The sequence below is a fragment of the Neopsephotus bourkii genome, unplaced genomic scaffold (genome assembly GCF_033783945.1).
Source record: "Neopsephotus bourkii isolate Nb327-2 ecotype Australia unplaced genomic scaffold, CSIRO-AGI_Nbou_v1 NB_1511, whole genome shotgun sequence".
NCBI classification, from domain to species: domain Eukaryota; kingdom Metazoa; phylum Chordata; class Aves; order Psittaciformes; family Psittacidae; genus Neopsephotus; species Neopsephotus bourkii.
The window spans coordinates 1,357,661-1,377,046 of record NW_026901987.1 but is presented as its reverse complement, the minus strand read 5'-3'; the positions used below and the strand labels follow the sequence as shown (position 1 = coordinate 1,377,046).

The window sequence follows — 19,386 nt, the reverse complement described above, 5'->3', positions numbered from 1 at the left end:
TAGGTTTGAAATATCTCTGAGCTCAAGGGAATGACTGAGAGCTATGTTGTTTACACTATCCTCCTTCATAGGTAAGAATATAATGTTCTTTTTACTTCCAGTTCCCATTTGGCCATAGTATAAGAATCATGAATTGTGCTTAAATTCCCACTTCTTGTTCAGCTGTGATTACTAAAGCCCATTCTAGTTGATGTCTCCACATTTTACTTATTACAATACTGCCCTAGGTCTTCTGAAGTAATGCTTATGACTTGCAAATATATATATGAGTTCCTATCTTTCATTGTGCACTCTTTTCTTCAGTATAGAAATATTCTAACATTCTGTAAAAAACTTTTTTCTGTGAATTAAATGGCTCCTGGATAACACTTCCTTCTAGAGGAACCCATTTTTCTCAGCACTGCTGTTAAAAGTACTGCCATATCTCACCAACACAGAGCAATGAGCGTCACATTTTGGCTTCTATTTGCTTTTGTCATTTCCTTGATCCTGTATCAGGTAGCGAATCTCACCCCAAGAGGAGCAGTAATGGTATTTTGGCTAACCAAAAGTAGCTGAAAGGTAAAGAGATAAGGCATCAGCTGGACCACCTGGCAAAGTGTAGCTGTTTTGGGGAAGTTTAAGTTGCAAGCAATTCTATGAGAAGTTTGTGTAGATAAAGATTGCTCCTTTGTATTTCTGTTGTTACATTATTGCATTGTCTGTTTAAGACCAGCATCATAAATTTAATTTACTGGGGGGTGAGGGAGTAAGGCTGTTTGTCTAGGGCACATAATTTTGAGCTTTTGAAATTAAATAAAACTGGAACAAAAGGAACACATCTTAAGGTTGGTTTCTTACATAAATGTATGGTTTCTTGAAGCATTCAGATGTTCCAGGCTGTTTAACCTCATTTAAAAATCATAGGGAGAACATGGTTGGAAGTATTCATAGAAAAATTTCTAGGTAAAACACATCTGGAAGCAAATCTCATGCTAGTTAAATCTAGTTGCTAGCACATGTCTATTGAAACGATTCTCTGCTTCCCCAAACCTAGGAAATTAAAATTATGCTCCATGCTTTTCTTTTTTTGTGTAAAGGAGATTTCTGAATTTTCCATGTGCATCCCAGTGTATTAGATTTTAAGAGTTCTGACTTCTGTACTTAAATTCAGCAGTGAAATGTGTGCTATTTACTGGTCTTTCTGCCTTTCTCAAAGCTCTGAACATAAACTCTGTAAGGCATTGACTACCTTATTGCCCAGCAGTTGTTAAAGGGAAAAAATTATACATGGCTAGGATGTGTTTCATAATGGAGTTATTAGTGTCAAAAGCAATTATACTTGGGCAATTTTTTCTTTTATTTTGTCCATATTTTTGCCACCAGTTTTGATTAACTTGTGAATTATGGAATGAAGTGGTTATCTGGCCAATTTTCTTCATTTTTATGAAGAATATTACTGTATGTAGCCATTGGAGATAAACACAGAAAGCAGGAGAAGTGGAGTTACTGGCAGCGCAGAACAAATAGTCAGTGCCATTTTTCTTACAGTTTAATAATTGCAAACATTTATGCTTTGTCTATTCTGTGCATATATTAGATCAATTTGAGTAAGAAAATAAAGCAAGGAAGAGTAATATCCTGTTTTTTATCAAACTATAAGTTTTAAGAGATGAGCTGTTTCTTTTCAGTTAACTTTTCCCATACTTACAGCAAATAAAATTCCATGGCTTGTTTGCCCTACAGTTAAATAGCACATTTTCTTTCTCTGAGGGTTCTCTTTCCTCTGAGAGTTTTGCTGCTTTTTTACGAGCAATGAATATACCCTTGGAACAGATACAGTGGCAACTTATGCAGGTTTAGAGAACAAACATCTTTGAGTTAAATGTATCTGTATACTTTTAATTTATAGTGGTGTTTGGGTTTAGTGTGGGTTTTTTGATGGTTTTGGTGGGTTTTTGTTTGGTTTTTTTTAATTTGGGTTTTTTAGGTGGTTTTGTCATTTTGTTTTTTTTTTTTAAGTGGCAGTCAGGGCAGGCTAAAACTTTCTACATTTTGAGTCTGAAATAACCTTAGGTTTTAAAATTATCTTTTTCTACAATGTATGTTATCGGTTTTAAACAATCCTTGTTCTCATTTGAAGTCAGTCATTTAGTTCATTATGCTACTGTTGTAACAGAAAACTTCTTATGAGGCTTTAAAACCGATCATTGTTTTCAATAACTAAGAAGTTTTATGTCTGTTTTTAAGAATTGTTTGTATGGTCTATGAAAAGTGTGAGGAGCTTTAGGTAGTACTACCAGTGCTGATGTGGAGTTTTACCAAAGACAATATTGGCAAATGTTGAAGGGAAATCATTATAGATTCAAAATATTTCAAATCTGTGTCTGCTCGAAAGAATTGTGTATATAAAAATATATTCTCAAAAGAATAATACGTAGACTAAGAATTGTTGTTGCTCTTGTTTACTTCAGAAATACTTTTTTTGTTTGTTTCACTACTTCTCATTACTTCAGAGAACTGCATGAGTGTGGTTCCTGTAACACTTTCTCAGGATAATGAAACAGGGATTACCTCTTAATATTCATCACAACTTTGTGAACGGAACTTTTCATTGTATGTGGTCAGAATAGGCTATTATTATGAATCATTGACCTATTCTAAAAGATGACTATTTAAAAATAGTATTGCTTTGCCCAAAAGATCTTTTCCTATGTTTATTCAGTCATCTCTGCAACTATAGCAACAAATATACTCATAGGGATGAATACCTCACTAGTATAGTTGAAAGAGCAAGGTGGGTTTATTTGCATCAATGGCAGGTGTCTTGACAGGGTTTGCCAACTCTGTGTACAGCACAGCAAGTTCTACACAGAGACAAGGAATTCCTTCTAGCTTCTAAGTCTGCTTATATTCATATTGACTCAGCATATCCATTAATCACCAGATCTGGTGGCAGCTGAATTGATGCTGAAGGACTGGCAAATAGGACCTGCTTGAATAGATCTTTTTCTTATGTTTAATTAACAATTTTTTCTGTACTTCTCCAAGAACAGTGGGATCCTTTTATCTTTAGAAAAGATCTTACAGGATCCTTCCTTTCTTGACCAGAGGTCCTTAAAGATTTACATCCTTGAGTGAGTTTTCCTAACCGTAGGTTTCTCCCCTACCTCCAGTTCTTGTATATTTCACTGACAGAAGATGTAGCTTCTTGGGTTCCCCCCCTTCTGGCTTGTTGTTTTCAAAGAAAGATCAAGGGACATAGCATCTTTGGCCACAGATGAGGTGGGTCTCTGATTGCATCAGCATATTCAAGGCTAAGAAGTTGAAAGAAGTTGAAAACCCCTACCACTGGTCAGAATGAGTTTTCATCAGAATTCTTGGAGCGTATCTTAGAGTTTTTTTTGAAGCATAGCTGGGTTTTGCTTAGGGTTAAGAGAAGAATCAAGTGTACTTCTGAATTGCTGCAGCTGGAACCACATATCACATCTTATTTTTGTTTTGAGAAACTTCAGTTTCTGAAGTATGTTCCCAAGATGCAGTTTGAAGCTCACAAAAGTAAGTATTGTAGACGTCTCCCTTCACAGCCTCCCTCCCTCATTTCTTTCTATAAGCAGAGTTAAGACATAGTGTTCCAAACGGAAAGCTGTCATTGGCCATTCTTCTTATTAATGATAGCACGTGTCAGCAAATGTGTTAGCTTGGGTGGATTGTAGCAAGATTACGCAAAAAGGCCAGGAGTTTCAGTATTATGTTTAATAGCAGAATGAATGGCTAAACTCTTAATTACACCAGGAAAAAACAATGTCCAGGTAGGTTTAGTTATTTTCAGTGAAAATGTGGCAGTAACTGCCTGAAACAGCAGTAAACTTTGTACTGTGTTATATAATATGGCCAATAATGAAATTGTTAGAGTTATGGATTTGGAACTTTAATAACAGGGTACTGGCTGGTTTTTTTTCTAATCTGAAAATCAATTTAGTGTGAAATGAAGTGCACTTTCAAAGTGTAATTACAAAGTATGGCAGTATTTATAGTTGTGCCTTGACATTTGTTGTTGCTACTAGATTTTGGAAATAAGGGCTATAGCTTTCTAATGTTATATCTTTCTGATGTTGTCCTGAATTTTATTTTAAGATGTTTTGATGGACTTCTGTATGTTTCTTGTAAGACTGAGTTTTGGTGCTAAGGAGAAGAAGAGGAAAGGGACAGTTACCTGGGGTCAGGTTGTATATTTTTGCAGTCTGTAGAAATGTTGCCTTGTTGAACTTTTGATATTGATGGAGAAAGCAGTATTGGTAAATTTGTCAGCCTCTATAATCAAGGAATCATTAAGTACATTTTAATGTTAGTTGGGAACACATTTAGTTTTTGAGTGGTTTTTGCCATTTAATGGCAAATTCTTTTAGAAAGGTATTTTCAAGTAATATTGAATCTTTGCTGTTTGTCATTACACTTGCATAGTTAGCCACTTCTGTTGCATATCTTGCTTTCTTTTCATATATTAACATGCATTAGAAAGCAAGGACATGATATGGTCAAACATGTCAGCTCTCCCACCCATCACGTAAGGATAGGGGTAGTGTGTGGATAAAGCTAGAGTTTAGGCTTCCTTGATGATGAAGTATTGAAGACCAGTGAGATTAATGCTTTGTGCAGCACGGAGCTGTAGCCTCTTACTTATACAAATATTTTAGGATTTTCAACAAGGACATTATCTTTATTATATTAAAGGGGAACTGCAGGTACATAGAAGTAATTAAACTCTTGGAAATTACGTAAGTCTTGGCTTTCATTGCCTAAACCAACCTACTGTTCTTTTGCAAGGCTTTTTTGTTTGGGCAGTGTTATCATCACTAAAGCCTATTGTTTAGTGAAAATGCTGTCTAGTATGAGTAGGAAAAAAGTTCCTTTCCGTGCAGTCCATGATCCCATGGAGAATTGTGCCCATCACTCTCGATGGAACAATAGGGCTAAAGGTTAAACAATGATACAGGTCAAATGAACAACCTTTTCAAATGTTAGCACACTGTATGTCAATGACTTGTCAGTTCTTAGACTATTATCTGGGTTTAAAATGACAGTTTGTCCTAGAGGGATTAAAATGAAGATGAGTAATCTCTGCTAGAAGATTGAATGGCCTAGGATCTTGAAAGTTTTCAGTCAAATCTGTGAAGTGTCAGATGGCTTATTTTGTTCCCCTGGTTTATTTGGCTTTTGGATTTTTATTTTTATGGGGGTTTTTTTTTGGTGTTTTTTTTCTTTTTTTTAACAGCTTTTGTTGTATTTAGAAGAGGTGGAATGTTTAAAAGTTCGTACCAGTAAGTGTATACCTACTATTGAGGTTGTTTGCTTTGGCAAATTAAGTGGCTGTGGACCTGTAATGATGAAGGATATGGTGTAAGCACATCACTTGCTAGTGTTGGTGTGAAGTAATTTGCAGGCAAATGTGACAGCTATATGCTAGCATTTGCATGGCCTGAACAAATGAAACCTGATAAATGCAGAATATGTGGACACAGCTCATCCATGTCTGTCAAGAGAGGTGTTAACCCAGTACCGAATGTAAATGACCACAACCCCCTGTTTTATGTCACCAAGTAGCCTACAGACAAAAATGTGGAGAGGTTTGCAGTCATGGGTCAGAAGATCAAAGAATGTAATGGCAGCAATGGCAGCAAAGTGTCAAATAATCTGTATTTATTGGAGATTTTCAATTCTGCGCCTCGGTTGAGGGGGAATGTTACCATCTGGAGAGCATTTAATGCCAAAAGGACTTGTTTCCTCTGTTTGTTTTTTTATTATTTTCTGTTCCTTAAGGAGTAGCTTTGTCTGCTCACCTTTCAGTCCTGCATTTCCTGACCCAGAGTTGGCAGTCACTCTTCATGCCTGGCCTACAACATAGTCCTCACTCCATCTGTTCTCTTCCAGGTTTTTGGCCTGTGTATCATCTCATCTCCTTTTAATTATCTTGTAACCCATCTCACCTCTACCATTTTGTTTGTTTGCTTTTATTTATTCAGATGTTTCTTCCTCACTTTGTTCTATTTCATCTTCCCAAAAATGGAAAGTAAAATGTAAAAGCAGCATTGCCTTATTCTGCCCTTAGACGTTTTTGTGCCGGTGGTTATCTTCACTCATATCTTCTTTTTGGAGGGCTTTTCTTCCTGTAAATGAAAATAATGCTGACCTGAGGAATCTAGAAAACAAGTAAGTGAATAAGAAGCTGGAAAGATGTTACTTTACGCTTGTATTAGATTGAAGTCTTCACTTGGCAACAGTCTTGTATCCCAGCATGTAGTACTTCAACCTGACTTTTCAAAATGATTTCACCATGTGAATTTTAAAGGAACGACAGCCAACCAGACCAGGAGGAAGGTTTGAAATTGCAATATGAAACAGTTGACCAGACTGTGTCTCTTGAGCTGAATGTGAGCTACTACCACTTACAGTTCAGTGGTTGAACTGAGGCTCCTTCATGGAGTCAGATGCAGCTCCGGAATGATATGGATAGTCTTGGGTAAATATAATTTCTGGCAGTGGGAGGATGAAGGTAGCAGGGACTTTGTAGCTGCAGGGGGTTCCAGCTGTCCAGTGGGACAGGGAGGCTGCAGTTATTTGATTAGATTTATACTAGAAAGATTTCTTCTGTGTGCAAGGGAAAAAAAGGAGTGAGCTATGGATAACTTTTCAGCCTTCTTGCTCTTGGTGGAGTCACTTGAGGAGGCCTATTCGAGAATCTCTGTTCATTTCCTAGTGTTAACAAAGGAGGATTAGGCTACTTGCTTTTGATTATTATTATTTGTGATGCCGAAGGTCAGGTATAATATTTCAGCACAGTATAATTTTGGCTAGGAAAAGAAATATTTTTTTTTTCTTTTGGTTTGAGAAATTATTTATGCATTAGTTATATCTCACATTTTTCAGAAAATGATCTACTGAAGTTAAAACAAACAGTCTCAAATATTTCCATAAAGGATTATTTTCGTAACTGGTGGCCCATGTTATATATTGCTAGTGGTACAAATTGAATTAGCATAGGATAGTTCAGATGTGGAACATATAATTAAATTCTGACTTGCCAAACTCTAGTGTGGGAAAGAAACAATGAAACTAGTACAAAAATAAAGGCATATTTATGAAGCCTTGTGCTTGGTGCACACTGTAATTTTAACATCAGAACAGTACGTATTCAGTTTAGTTTTAACATTTTAACATTAACTTTGAACATTCTAATATTTTTGTAAATTATTTCTTTTGTGTTTTGTGCAATGCAAATAATATAAATTTCCAAGTAGGAAAAATGTCTTTAACAGTGGTTTTTACTTTCAGTTTTGTGGTATATTGCATAAACAGTGAAAAGCAAATCTGTTTGGACCTAATTACCAGTTGGTATCCCACTATAGTTAGTTGAATTGGTATATTTGATACCTTCTGAATTACTTAGAGGACACAGCTGTGGTGACTAAGTGGGTCACTCCACTCATTAATTGAGGGGCAACTGTCTAATATTGTCCGCTGTGCCACTTCACAGCCTGTCACTTTCCAAACTGCCTCCTGGCAATAGAGCTCTGCAGGGAAGCCATCAGCCTTCTCGTATTGGAATGATGTTCAAGAGACATGTGCCTAATTTGGGTAAAATGAATAAAAGCACAAAGAAAATTGTGAAGATGGGAGTGAAATTTAAAGCCATTTATTATGATAGAAGATTATAGGACATCCCTGCTAGCTCTTTTCTTCTGATATGCCCAGTTTTGAGAAAGGAAAATAAAACAACCCCACAACAAAACAGCACCCCCCCCCCAACCTATATAAAATTAATATTTTTCTTTAAAGTCAAGAAACTATAAAATCTTTGTATTTTACTGTTACGACCTTACAGTGGTAAGTTTTAATTTCAACTTTATAGCAAATAAACCCTCAAGGGCCATTGCATAGCAAAAGAGTCAGATGTTTTTAAACATCCAGAATATAATGTTAAATCTTACTTTTGAGCTAAAATCTCTGCATCAGTGCCTGGTGGAATACATTAGCCCAGTTTGAATCAGGCATTGCAACAGTAAATGTATGAAGACTATATTTTTGAATATTGTTTTATGTCTTCTTGAATTATTGTATATACAGTTTTGTCTTTGTTGATGAGTATTAGTAAAAGTGCTTAATAAAACATCCTTAATTATCTTATTTAATTAAAACAGGCCTGTCCAAGTTCTTGTCAAACAGAGAAAAGATTATGTTGTAGCAGTTTATACAGGGCTGGATAACAGATAAACCCTATCAAGTTTGCAATGTTGGAAGATCATTTAGAAAACAAAATATACTCGGCCCCATTGCACTCAACTCAGTTTCATTCTTTCCTTTGACAACAGAAGAACTTTTCAATGTTGTAATTGATCAAACGCAGAGTTGTTAGGGAGCTTCTCTACATCAGTGGGAGAACCTTGCTCATTTGAGGACATTGGGTAACAGGCTGTACCAAGTATCTGCCATCCATTCAGGAATGTCACAGATTGTAGATAATTTGTAAATAGGTCAAAGAATTTGCTAGTTGCACCTGTTAAACCTCCTCTAGCTCCAGCAGAGCTCTAGTCTGAGGCAGCTGTGCTCTACTAGGTAGGATAGGATGGGGCAAGTCGTGTGGACAAAATCCCAGTCCCTAAAAGAAAAAAATGAAGGTACCTTGCAGGTTGAAATAGGGAACTGGCAAGAGCGCAGTGAATTAAACAGCCAAGCTCTGAAATATATTGCTGTGTTTCTTCATCAGGCAAAATAAATATGAAATATTCTTACTGTTTGGCAGTGGCATTTCCTCACAGCCTCCAGGAATCCATGTTCTTCCCATTTTAAAGCTATTGCAAAAGTCAATTAAAGTTTCTTGAAGCAGCCTATTTCTCTTACTTGAAAGAAGCATTTGAAAACATCATAGTTAATTGATGGCAATTTCTCAATTGTGTTTTTGAGAAGAGATTGACAGCGAGAAATGCCTAATGCTTATTTTAAATTCAGAAATGCAGATGTGTTGTCAAATTAAGCATTAACACATAGCACTCATGTTATTCTTGGGTATTGTTTTGAATATATTATGTACATGACCTTTGGAGTTGTTCACTCAGAACCAGCAAAGAGGTGGTAGCTGAGTGGGACTCTTCCTGCAGCTTGCTCTTCATTTTTCTATAAATGTCTCTATCCCAGTAGTTAAGGGGCATGGCATGTGGCTGGTGCTAATAGCAGCTTTCAAGGGTGCAGTGAGTGAATTAGTTGCAAAACCAAAAAGAGATGATGAAAGTTAAATAAAAAAACCTTCAGACTTTATTCCCCACCTCCTCCGCAGTGTATTTTATTGTTCACTACAGTATTTTTTTCCCTTACGGCTGGGTAATGAAATCAAGCTAGTGCAGTTATTCCACTTTCTCAGTATCAGAGGTTGCATCCCATCACAGGCTGCAGTAACTTCCAACTGTTCATATACCTGTAAATGGCTTTTCTCTAAATCTTTCAGAGAGGTAGTGAAAAAGATTTAAGAAGTACGTTTAAGAAGATAATATATATGATTTCTTGCGCTTTATGTTCGCTGTGAAAAAGGCTGACTATAACACTCCCTTGTGAAACTGGGAAAGCTCTGAGAGTCCAGTATGAGGATCAACTTGTTTTTTTTCAGAGGTGCCCCAAGCATGACACATAGCAGGGATGAATCTCTTTGGCTTTCTTGCTTGGAGTTGCTTGTTCCCCATCATGTGAATATAATATTGACTTCCTCTTCTGGAAGGAATACATAGACTCTGGAAAAGTACATTTGCTTTTCTGAAGGACAATCAATGAAGACTGGTGTCATTAGTTAGAATGCTAATGCCCAGACCCAGTAGTTTGGGTTGTTGTCTGTCATCGGCTATAAAATTATATGGGCTGGAGGAAGAAATTGTACCATAATTATGGTTCTTTGAATTATGATGTTATTTATGGTCTGTGGCCTACTACCGTCAAGTCTTCGGGATACTTGTTGGCTTTTACATCAAGACGTCAAGGAGTCTATGAGCCCTTCACATCACGCTCTTAGAAAGAAAACAGAACACTTGAAGCTGAAGCACAGACCTCAAGTTACACTGGTGGCAGCCTGAAGCTTTGGCCTTTCAGCTTCATCCACTTAGAATGCAAGAGAGCCATCAAATGAGATCATATTTCTAATACATCTGAGAGGGCTATTGTTACTGTGGTAGCTGTGAGGTAAATAAAGGTTTCTTTCAATGCTCCTGCTGAGTCTTCAACTAGTTTTAAACCAGAGGAAAGTACCTAGGTGCCGGAGCAAACCCAGGTAGAATTAGGTCACCTTCCTTTCTCTCTGTGTGTGCACCTGTCTGTTGCCACTTCATGTTATTTCAGCCCTGCTGCTCCCACTGTTATTAGTGTAGAGCTTGTGGAGGTTCAGTGGAGGTGCCCAGGTGAGCTTTAGGGTACCAGGTGAGTTCCTGTCCTGCTGCAAAAGGTGGAAATGATGTGTACATGGGAGAGGTGAACCCTAGTAAAGCTGACCACCTGCAAAGCACTGTGAAATACTAGACCATGAACCTACTGCGGAAAGATTTTGTCTTGCCAGTATTCGTAATTAGAGCAAGTGGAAACTGTCAACATTTTCTGGTGGAATATGAATTTCAGGCTCATTGTCTTCTAGCAGTGTTTTGCTACATGAGCCGTTAGTTAGGGCCATATGTACTTGAATACAATTAGTGATGCTTTAAAGGGTAAAGCAGCGTGTTCTGTACAGGAATGCTTGCTAAAGATGTTGGAGCGTAGAGAAAAAGCTACGCATGTTCCTCTTGCAAAATATTTTTTGTTACTAGAGACTGGTCAATCTGTAAAGTAAATTCAGTATTACCAAACATACCTTTGGTCAAGCTTGAAAAGGAGAAAAGCTTGCTTTACATGCCCGCTTTTTCTGGCTATGAATTTCCTGTCTTTTTGTGCTGGATTCTGGTCTAGTGTATTTAAATTTATTAGGGTAGCTCCCTTACGGAATTCTTATAATGTACTTCAGTGACCAGTTGTATACACTGTGCTTTTGTTGTGGCTGTTGGCTATTCCTAAACCTAACAGATGGCACTCGCTTAAACTGACAAGCTGTGGGATAGCTGAGCATTACTAATAAAACCTATCACATGTTAAACTTGACCTGACATTAATCAAGTTTTGAACGCTACAAATGATTCATGGATAATAATTAGTCTCTTGATCATATTAGTGAACATCAGTCTCACATTGCTGCCATTATCTGCTTTCATTCTTATAGGGAACAAATCCATTGTGGTAATTAGGTGGTTTTAATGTCTTTTGAGCCAAAATGTTCTGTATGATTAACTTGGCAAAGAGGTTATTTTTAGTCTTTCAGTATGATTGGTTTCAAAGCTTCTAGTAAATTAACAAACTGAAAGGTTTTCCATAAAATACTATTTCATAAAAAGTATGTAGGTTTTTAATTTTATCAACTGAGAACACTCCTGTGTGTCTACGCAGTGAGTTGGTATGATTTTCATCACAGTATGATTCAGCTGTTGCCACAGATAACACAGTTCAGAGTAGCAGTAATTTTGCTAAACAGATGAACCTTTGGAGTTTACTTTTACTTTATTTGTTTAGTACTGAGTTAGTGGTTAACATCCAGCGCTTTCAAGCGGTACATATTCATACAGGCAGCTTTTCTCTGTTTACATCTTGAATTAGCATCTTCAGCGGATGGCTGCATGAAAGCTAGGAGTTGAGCTTTGAGCATAATTTTTTGTAAAGGATTTTCATCCAATTTGAATTACATACTGATTTTACAGCACAAGAGCATGAAGCTTCTTTTTAAGTAATGAGCAAGTGAGAAGTGTTCCTTGTGCAGTTAGGGCAGAGGAGATAAGTAGATAATTTCACTGGTTTACTGAAAATGTAGCAGTTATTTTTCAATATGTGTTTGTTCTTAATTAGCATATACAACTTCTTTAAATAATTACTTCTATGGGAGTTCGGTTTTTAATTTAGTTTCTACAGTTTTTGATCCTTCTCTTCCTTTATGCATATGTTTAGGCCATTAGCATGGGCCAGGAAATATTTTGCAACTTTGTGATTTTTTTTGATTTTTTTTTTTAATGCTTTAGCTTAAGCATCTTCAGTATAACTTGTGGGTTTGTGACTGTACTCTCAGCTGTCGTGCTGCATTTCCTTTCTTGCCTTTTGTTGCTTGTTTCCCAGCAAACAAAAATTCAAGGTCTTTAAGATAAATACAGCCAAATACAATGAATAATTGAGGATGCATTATAGAATTGGACTGTATACCCTACTGTAGGATACTAGTTTTATCTCATTTATTTCACATAAGGTAGCATATCATATTTTGATTTGGAAATGAGAATAATGTGAAAGAAAAAGGATAATGTTAAATTATTAAAAAATCTACTCAAACATTTTTCTAGGTGATTTGGAGGCAAACAGGAAATCATGTAAATGAGAGACAGAACATTTGTGTTTTTGTGAGGGAAGTAAATGTTAATGTTGAAATACTAGTTATAGCTTCTGAAATCACAGGGTGCAAGCAGAAGTATTGCCTTGTATGGCCATGAGCTAAGTTATACTGCTGAGACCATGGCCGTGATTTCAGGACCTTCACCATTACTTGGAAGGAGCTACTTTGAGTCAAGCAGCCAGTTGTAATGAGCCAGTGTAATGGTGAAATACTTTGGCAAGTGTGCATGTATCCAGAGATCTCCTTGAAAGAAGAATCCTCTGGAGGAGAACAGGGAGTACATTCTTTCTTGCTGCTGTGGCCCTTCTGGAATATTCTGTCTGGTCTAGCAGGAATGGTTTCATGAAAAAAAAAGAACTGCGAGTCTAGGGGAGGCTTTATTGAAATATCTGAAGAGTTACTTCTGCTTCCTTGTGAAATGCTTGAAATGTGAAGCTTGTTTCTTTGCCCAAAAAATCTCTAAGAGCTGTCTTTGTCATTGTCTAAATAGAGAAACAAAAAAGAAAAGTTGGAGGAAAAAATTGCTGAGAAATAGGCATTAGTCTTTTAACTGTGCATGCAATACCCGACTAGAAAATTGAACAAAGATTGTGGTTCTCCATCACAGCATGCTGTAACTTGAAACTGCACAGTGATCCAAGAAATTACTTGGTATTTGAGCATAGCACTTGAAGAGGAACTTAAAATATGCATGAGAGGTTTTCATCCTCATAGCTGCCTGAAAGTTAGTCTGAGCTGGTGATTAGTCTGTGTCTGGGTTTGGGCAGGAAGCAGTGGAACTGATGGAGGTACATCTTTGATCCTCTCCCTTCTCCCTGCTGTTAATTTGCATGAGTTTTGTTTAGATCAACTGTTTTACTTCAGATGCTAATGCTAGGATGCTAGGGGAGGTGAATAGTATCCCCGAGTGTGAAAAGATAAAACTCTGAGTGAATTTGGCTTGATTTTTTTTTTTATTCCCCCCTCCCTATTTTTCAGAAGGTCTGTGTTCCCTTTTGTTCCCAAAATCCTGTATTCCCTGGGGTCACTAAGCACTATTTTGACAGTTTTGCTGTGTATTTGTGGTAATTTCAGTCAATGAACCAAAATCAAAGTGTCTTTTAACATTTCATTTTGGGGTCTATTTCTCTTAAAATGTTAATTAGCTTACTGTTATTTGTGGAAAGTTTGAGATTATGAGTTGTAGTTTAAAATAATGTACGAAACTTTCCTCCGCTCATTTGCTGTCTGGTGCTTTTTTGCTTTGAGTCTGAAAGCAGCTGTTTAATTCTTGATACCTTCTCTTCTTTCAGAAGCAAACCAAACTTAAAAAGAGATGATGCTGAAGGACAGAGGGAACTGGAAAGGTTCTGGGGATAAGGAAGAAACAGGGACTACAACCGTAGCTTTCAGGGACCATCTCCCTCACCTGACATTAAGCTCCATTTGATAATATTTTCAAGCATTGCACAGTAGTCTGTGTATCATCTGAAAGGAAGCTTATACCCTACCACCAGCATGTTTAATTCTTTTCCAGTAGGCTTTCTTTTCAAAATGTAATATTTGAAAGCTGAAGTTTCGAATGTTAATTGCGTGGATAATGTCTCTGTCATTGCCTGTTAGTGACTGATTTATTTTGGGAAATGTAATAGCTTAGATAAATCTGTGTCAGACTGGTTTTGTTTTATTTTCACTTAACTGAGCTTAACATAGAAGTTCTGCAGTAGGATTTCTTATGCAATTCAAAATAGGTTTTCTGAATATATTACCTAGTAGGCTATTCACAATATATTTTTCTTCTACCCATGACAAGGGAGATCCAGATTTCAATTCTGATTTTTATGTGGAAGAGTTCAAAATGGTTATGTTAAACAGGATTATCTTTTTTGTGTGTTTGTGGGTTTTTAGAATCATAGAATAGTTAGGGTGGGAAGGACCTTAAGATCATCTAGTTCCAACGCCCCCGCCATGGGCAGGGACACCTCACACTAAACCATGCCACCCAAGGCTCTGTCCAACCTGGCCTTGAACACTGCCAGGGATGGAGCATTCACAACTTCCTCGGGAAACCTATTCCAGTGCCTCACCACCCTAACAGGAAAGAACTTCTTCCTTCCTGAAGAGTCCCTCCCCAGCATCCCTATAGGCCCCCCTTCAGATACTGGAAGGATGCTATGAGGTCTCCACGCAGCCTTCTCTTCTCCAGGCTGAACAGCCCCAACTTTCTCAGCCTATCTTCATATGGGAGGTGCTCCATTCTCCTGATAATCCTCGTGACCCTCCTCTGGACTTGTTCCAACAGTTCCGTGTCCTTTTTATGTTGAGGATACCAGAACTGTACACAATACTCCAAGTGAGGTCTCACGAGAGCAGAATAAAGGGGCAGGATCACCTCCTTCGACCTGATGGTCACACTCCTTTTGATGCAGCCCAGGATACGCTTGGCTTTCTGGGCTGCGAGCACACACTGAAGCCAGCTCATGTTCATTTTCTCATCGACCAGCACCCCCAAGTCCTTCTCCGCAGGGCTGCTCTGAATCTCTTCTCTGACCAACCTGTAGCTGTGTCTGGGATTGCTCCCACCCAGGTGTAGGACCTTGCACTTGGCATGGTTAAACTTCGTGAGGCTGGCATCAGCCCACCTCACAAGCGTGTCAAGGTCCCTCTGGATGGCATTACTTCCCTCCAGCATATCAACCAAACCACACAGCTTGGTGTCATTGGCAAACTTGCTGAGGGCGCACTCAATCCCACTGTCCATGTCAGCGAGAAAGATGTTAAGACCGGTCCCAACACCGATCCCTGAGGGACACCACTCGTAACTGGTCTCCAGCTGAACATAGAGCCATTGACCACAACTCTTTGCATGTGGCCATCCAGCCAGTTCGTTATCCACTGAGCAGTCCATTCATCAAATTGATGTCTCTCTAATTTAGAGACAAGGATGTCATGTGGGACAGTGTCGGAACGCTTTACACAAGTCCAGGTAGATGACATCAGGTGCTCTACCGCTGTCCATCAGTTCTGTAGACCCATCATAGAAGGCCACCAAATTGGTCAGGCAGGATTTCCCCTTAGTGAAGCCATGCTGGCTGTCACCAAGCATCTTGTTGATTTTCATGTGCCTTAGCATGCCTTCCAGGAGAATCTGCTTGAAGATTTTGCCAGGCACAGAGGTGAGACTGACTGGTCTGTAATTCCCAGGGTCATCCATTTTCTCCTTCTTGAAAATGGGGGTTATCTTTCCCTTTTTCCAGTCATTGGAAACTTCACCCTCCTGCCATGATTTTTCAAATATGATGGACAGTGGCTTAGCAACTTCATTCACCAGCTCCTTCAGGACCCACGGATGGATTTAATCAGGTCCCATGGACTTGTGCACGTTCAGGTTCTTAAAATGGTCTCGAACCAGATCCTCTCCTACAGTGGGCCCAAGGTCTTCATTCTTACAGTCCCTGTGTCTGCCTTCCAAGGCTTGGGTGGTGCGGTCAGAGCCTTTGCCAGTAAACACCGAGGCAAAGAATTCATTCAGAACCCCAGCCTTCTCCAAATCCAGGGCAGCCAGTTCTCCTGACAGTTTCCAGAGGGGGCCTGTGTTGTCCTTAATCTGTCTTTTATTTGCTACGTACCTGTAGAATCCCATCCCGTTATCTTTAACATCCCTAGCCAAGTTTAATTCTAACTGAGCTTTTGTTTTTTCCTTTGTTTTAAACTGATAATCCAAGGATGCTACCCAATAGAAATACTGGTTTCGTAACACAAATCTTCACCTGGATTTATGATTCATAGGTCCTTTCTTTAGAGACTTTGTATGTAATGAGATGAGTTCTTTTTGATGTGTGTTAACAAAAATATGGTGAAAATACTTATTTTAGTAGCAGACACATTAAGCTGTACATTTGAAAGCATTTGTACCTCTCACTTCAGATATAAATCTTTTTCTGGTATATCTTGATTGCATCAGCAACCGGTGTTAAAGGAAATAATATATTAAACTTGGGCAAATAAGACCTCATGGAAGAGTGTATACTGATTTGATGTGGGGCTATTGAGGAGTTTGTCATGTAAAAATAGAAAAATATGGAAACAAATTAATGTAAAAAAACCCCAGGAGTTTTATTTGTTAAAATAAAAATTTATTTTATTAAAGAAGGCGTTTTTACAGCAGAATAGTCCATCTCTTTTCAAGAAGTGTGAAGAAAGTACCAGAATAATTATTTACTTTTCTAAAAGGTGGTTATTGGTGCTGGTAACTACTGAATCTTTTTGTGGAGACTGTATAATAACTTTAAAGAATCTGCAGTATCTGTACAGGGATTTATGAAATCAGGTCCGTAAAACTTGACAGTTGTCATGATGTGAGAATTACTTTGTAGCCTGATGGTAAGGGTTGAAACCCAAGCCAGGGAAAATGCTGGCTCTGTGAAGTTAATAATGACAGTATGCTCATGGCCAAAGCTGTTTCACATTCTTGTTAATTGACAGCTTGTTTGGTAGTTTAATTGTAATTAATACTTTTAATTAAAGTATGTTCCCTTTCACTGTGAGCACACAGGTAGAGAATCAGCAATTCAAAGGCGGCTCTGAAAAACTGCTTAGGGACTGGTGCAGCCAGAGTTGCTCTAGCTTGACTTTAAACTAAGTGAAGCATATAGCAGTTCTGAAAAAACAAGGAAAATGGATATATATTTGTCTTGTATTATAAAACACAAATGGATTTCCAAGTATTTCAGTAGGCTAATAACCCGTACCAGTTCTGAATCAGAAGTATGGAAAAAATGGTTAGGAATATTGTGACACACAGCAGATCGATAATAGCTGTGTGTGAGGACCTTAACTAAAATATTTTGTAGAAAGTCAGTATGACTTTGCAGAGTCATTACTATGTTTTGGAATCTGTAAGTCTCACAGCATGTTGAGCTTTTTGGTTTCTGGGGATCAAAAGGCACAGAAGTACCTACTGGACTTACTTAGTTTATTAGTAAAGGAACATCTGAAAATTTATCAGATTCATGTGGCTTGCCTCAGAATTATAGGAACATTAACGAAAGCATACTAGGATTACATGGAATCTGCATGCACCTAATTTTTCTCCTCTTCCTTCTGGAGGAACCAAGTGATTCCTTTGTTGATAAGTTTAGAGAGAACTCTAAAGCGTGATTTTTCAATGTCCCCACTCAAGACCTGCTGACTCATTCAGTGTTCTAGGAAAATCAGGTTCAGCAGGGTATTACTGCTGCTTTGGTGACATACTGCTGCTCATCTCAGTGGTTAAAGAGCAAGGAGAAATCCTGTTACTCGTCATACAGCCCCACTCATTCCATGCTATTGTACCATTTTTTTTTATTAGAGAAATAGTATTAGATGTAGCAATATTTTAAAATTTGATTTAGTTAGAAAATAAGAAAGGAAAAGTTTTAAATATGAGCAAATAGCATGAGTATGAGCATACAGTTTATTGCAGCGTTCACAGTGAAGCAGGAAGGTGGAGGAAGTGAACAAAGGTGTTCACAGGTGGAAATAAATGCCACAAGGCTACAAGGAATAGCATGCCAGAAGAATTGGCTTGCATGCATCATTTACGCATCTTTTATAAAATGTCATTGAGATGCATTGCGTTTTATCTGATCCCTGGCAGTCATCCCAGCCAAGCAGGTGTGCCATTTATCATGGTGCCGATTAAAAAAGACCGCGCTGTTCAAGTTAATTAGAAATTGTAACATCTTTTGAAAGTGGAAGATAATTTATTTTAAAGATGAGCCATTATATCTGCATTTTAAATTCATAAAACTAAAAAACCTGATAAGCCAAACATTCCTTTTCTGCTCATTCTCCCGTCATTCCAAACCTTTTGCAGTATTCCATGGGTACATATTCTGCTGTTCACAAAAAAACCTCTAAATAGTTTAATTCTTAAGAAAATGTGTACACATTTCTCTGGAGAAACTCAGAGAAAAATTCCATTCCCTCCCTCAGATTGCTAATCCTTTCTAGTAAAAATTCCATTCTACAGTGATCCAATACTTGTAACTGACCTAATGACAGTGAGAGCAGCATAGCTGAGGATGAAAAAAGAGTAATAGGGAGTACAAAGAGGTTTAGTTATCTGTTGAGGTTTGTTCTGGTCTTAAAATCCTTTTGTCTTTGATAACTAATAGACACTTGGGAGATGTCTTAGTGAGAAACTGGGGACCTCCAAAATAAGAACAAGATCAAGTCTGAAACTGGGTGTCAGGTTGAACTTTATAATTCTGGTGAAGCAGTGAAAGAAAAGGATTACCAGTATGTATTTTTGAAATGGTAAATTTTGAATTTACATTTTCCTCCCCATTTATCAAGTTATAATAGTGCTTTCCGAAACTACATGTAGACCAGAGTGGATAGGGCTGCAGGTAAAACAGTGCATGGTAATAATTTTCTGCTTTACCCGTCTGAGTTACATTCCAAATTAAAAGATTGTTTCTGTATTCTTAAGTTGTATTTTGGAAAGAGTAAATGCAGTTCATGTAAGCTCCAACACCAAAGTAACCGTGTCCTTAAGCTGTTGTTCCTTTAGGAACTTTAAATAAGCAGAAACACCCATGACTGGTTTCTGTTTGCCACTTTGGTTAGTGCCTTTTAATAAGGTAGGTCCACATATATTTGAGATACAGTCTCAGCTAATTTGAAGTTCGTGTTTTATTTTTAAAGTAGTATTATCATCATCAGCCTCCCGAGAGAGGCTTTTTGAAATTGAATTAATTCTCTTTTTAATGTAATGAAATCTTTCGTGTGTTTTTGTAAGTATGAGTCATATTCTTATTACAGATTTCTCACTGGCGAGTCAGTTTTGGAAACGCAGAGTAACCTTGCAAGTGATCCACAGAAGACTTAGCTTGTGTAGAAATTAAAATATATATATATATATTTAAACTTTTTGACATATGTTTAAATAT

At 37.7% G+C, this 19,386-nt stretch overlaps 1 protein-coding gene across 2 annotated transcripts in view; it reads left to right on the top strand.

The window, feature by feature from the left end:
• Positions 1–19,386, top strand: part of RNGTT (RNA guanylyltransferase and 5'-phosphatase) — a 184,261-nt gene that overhangs the window by 70,339 nt on the left and 94,536 nt on the right. The gene's annotated exons all lie outside the window — the stretch shown is intronic.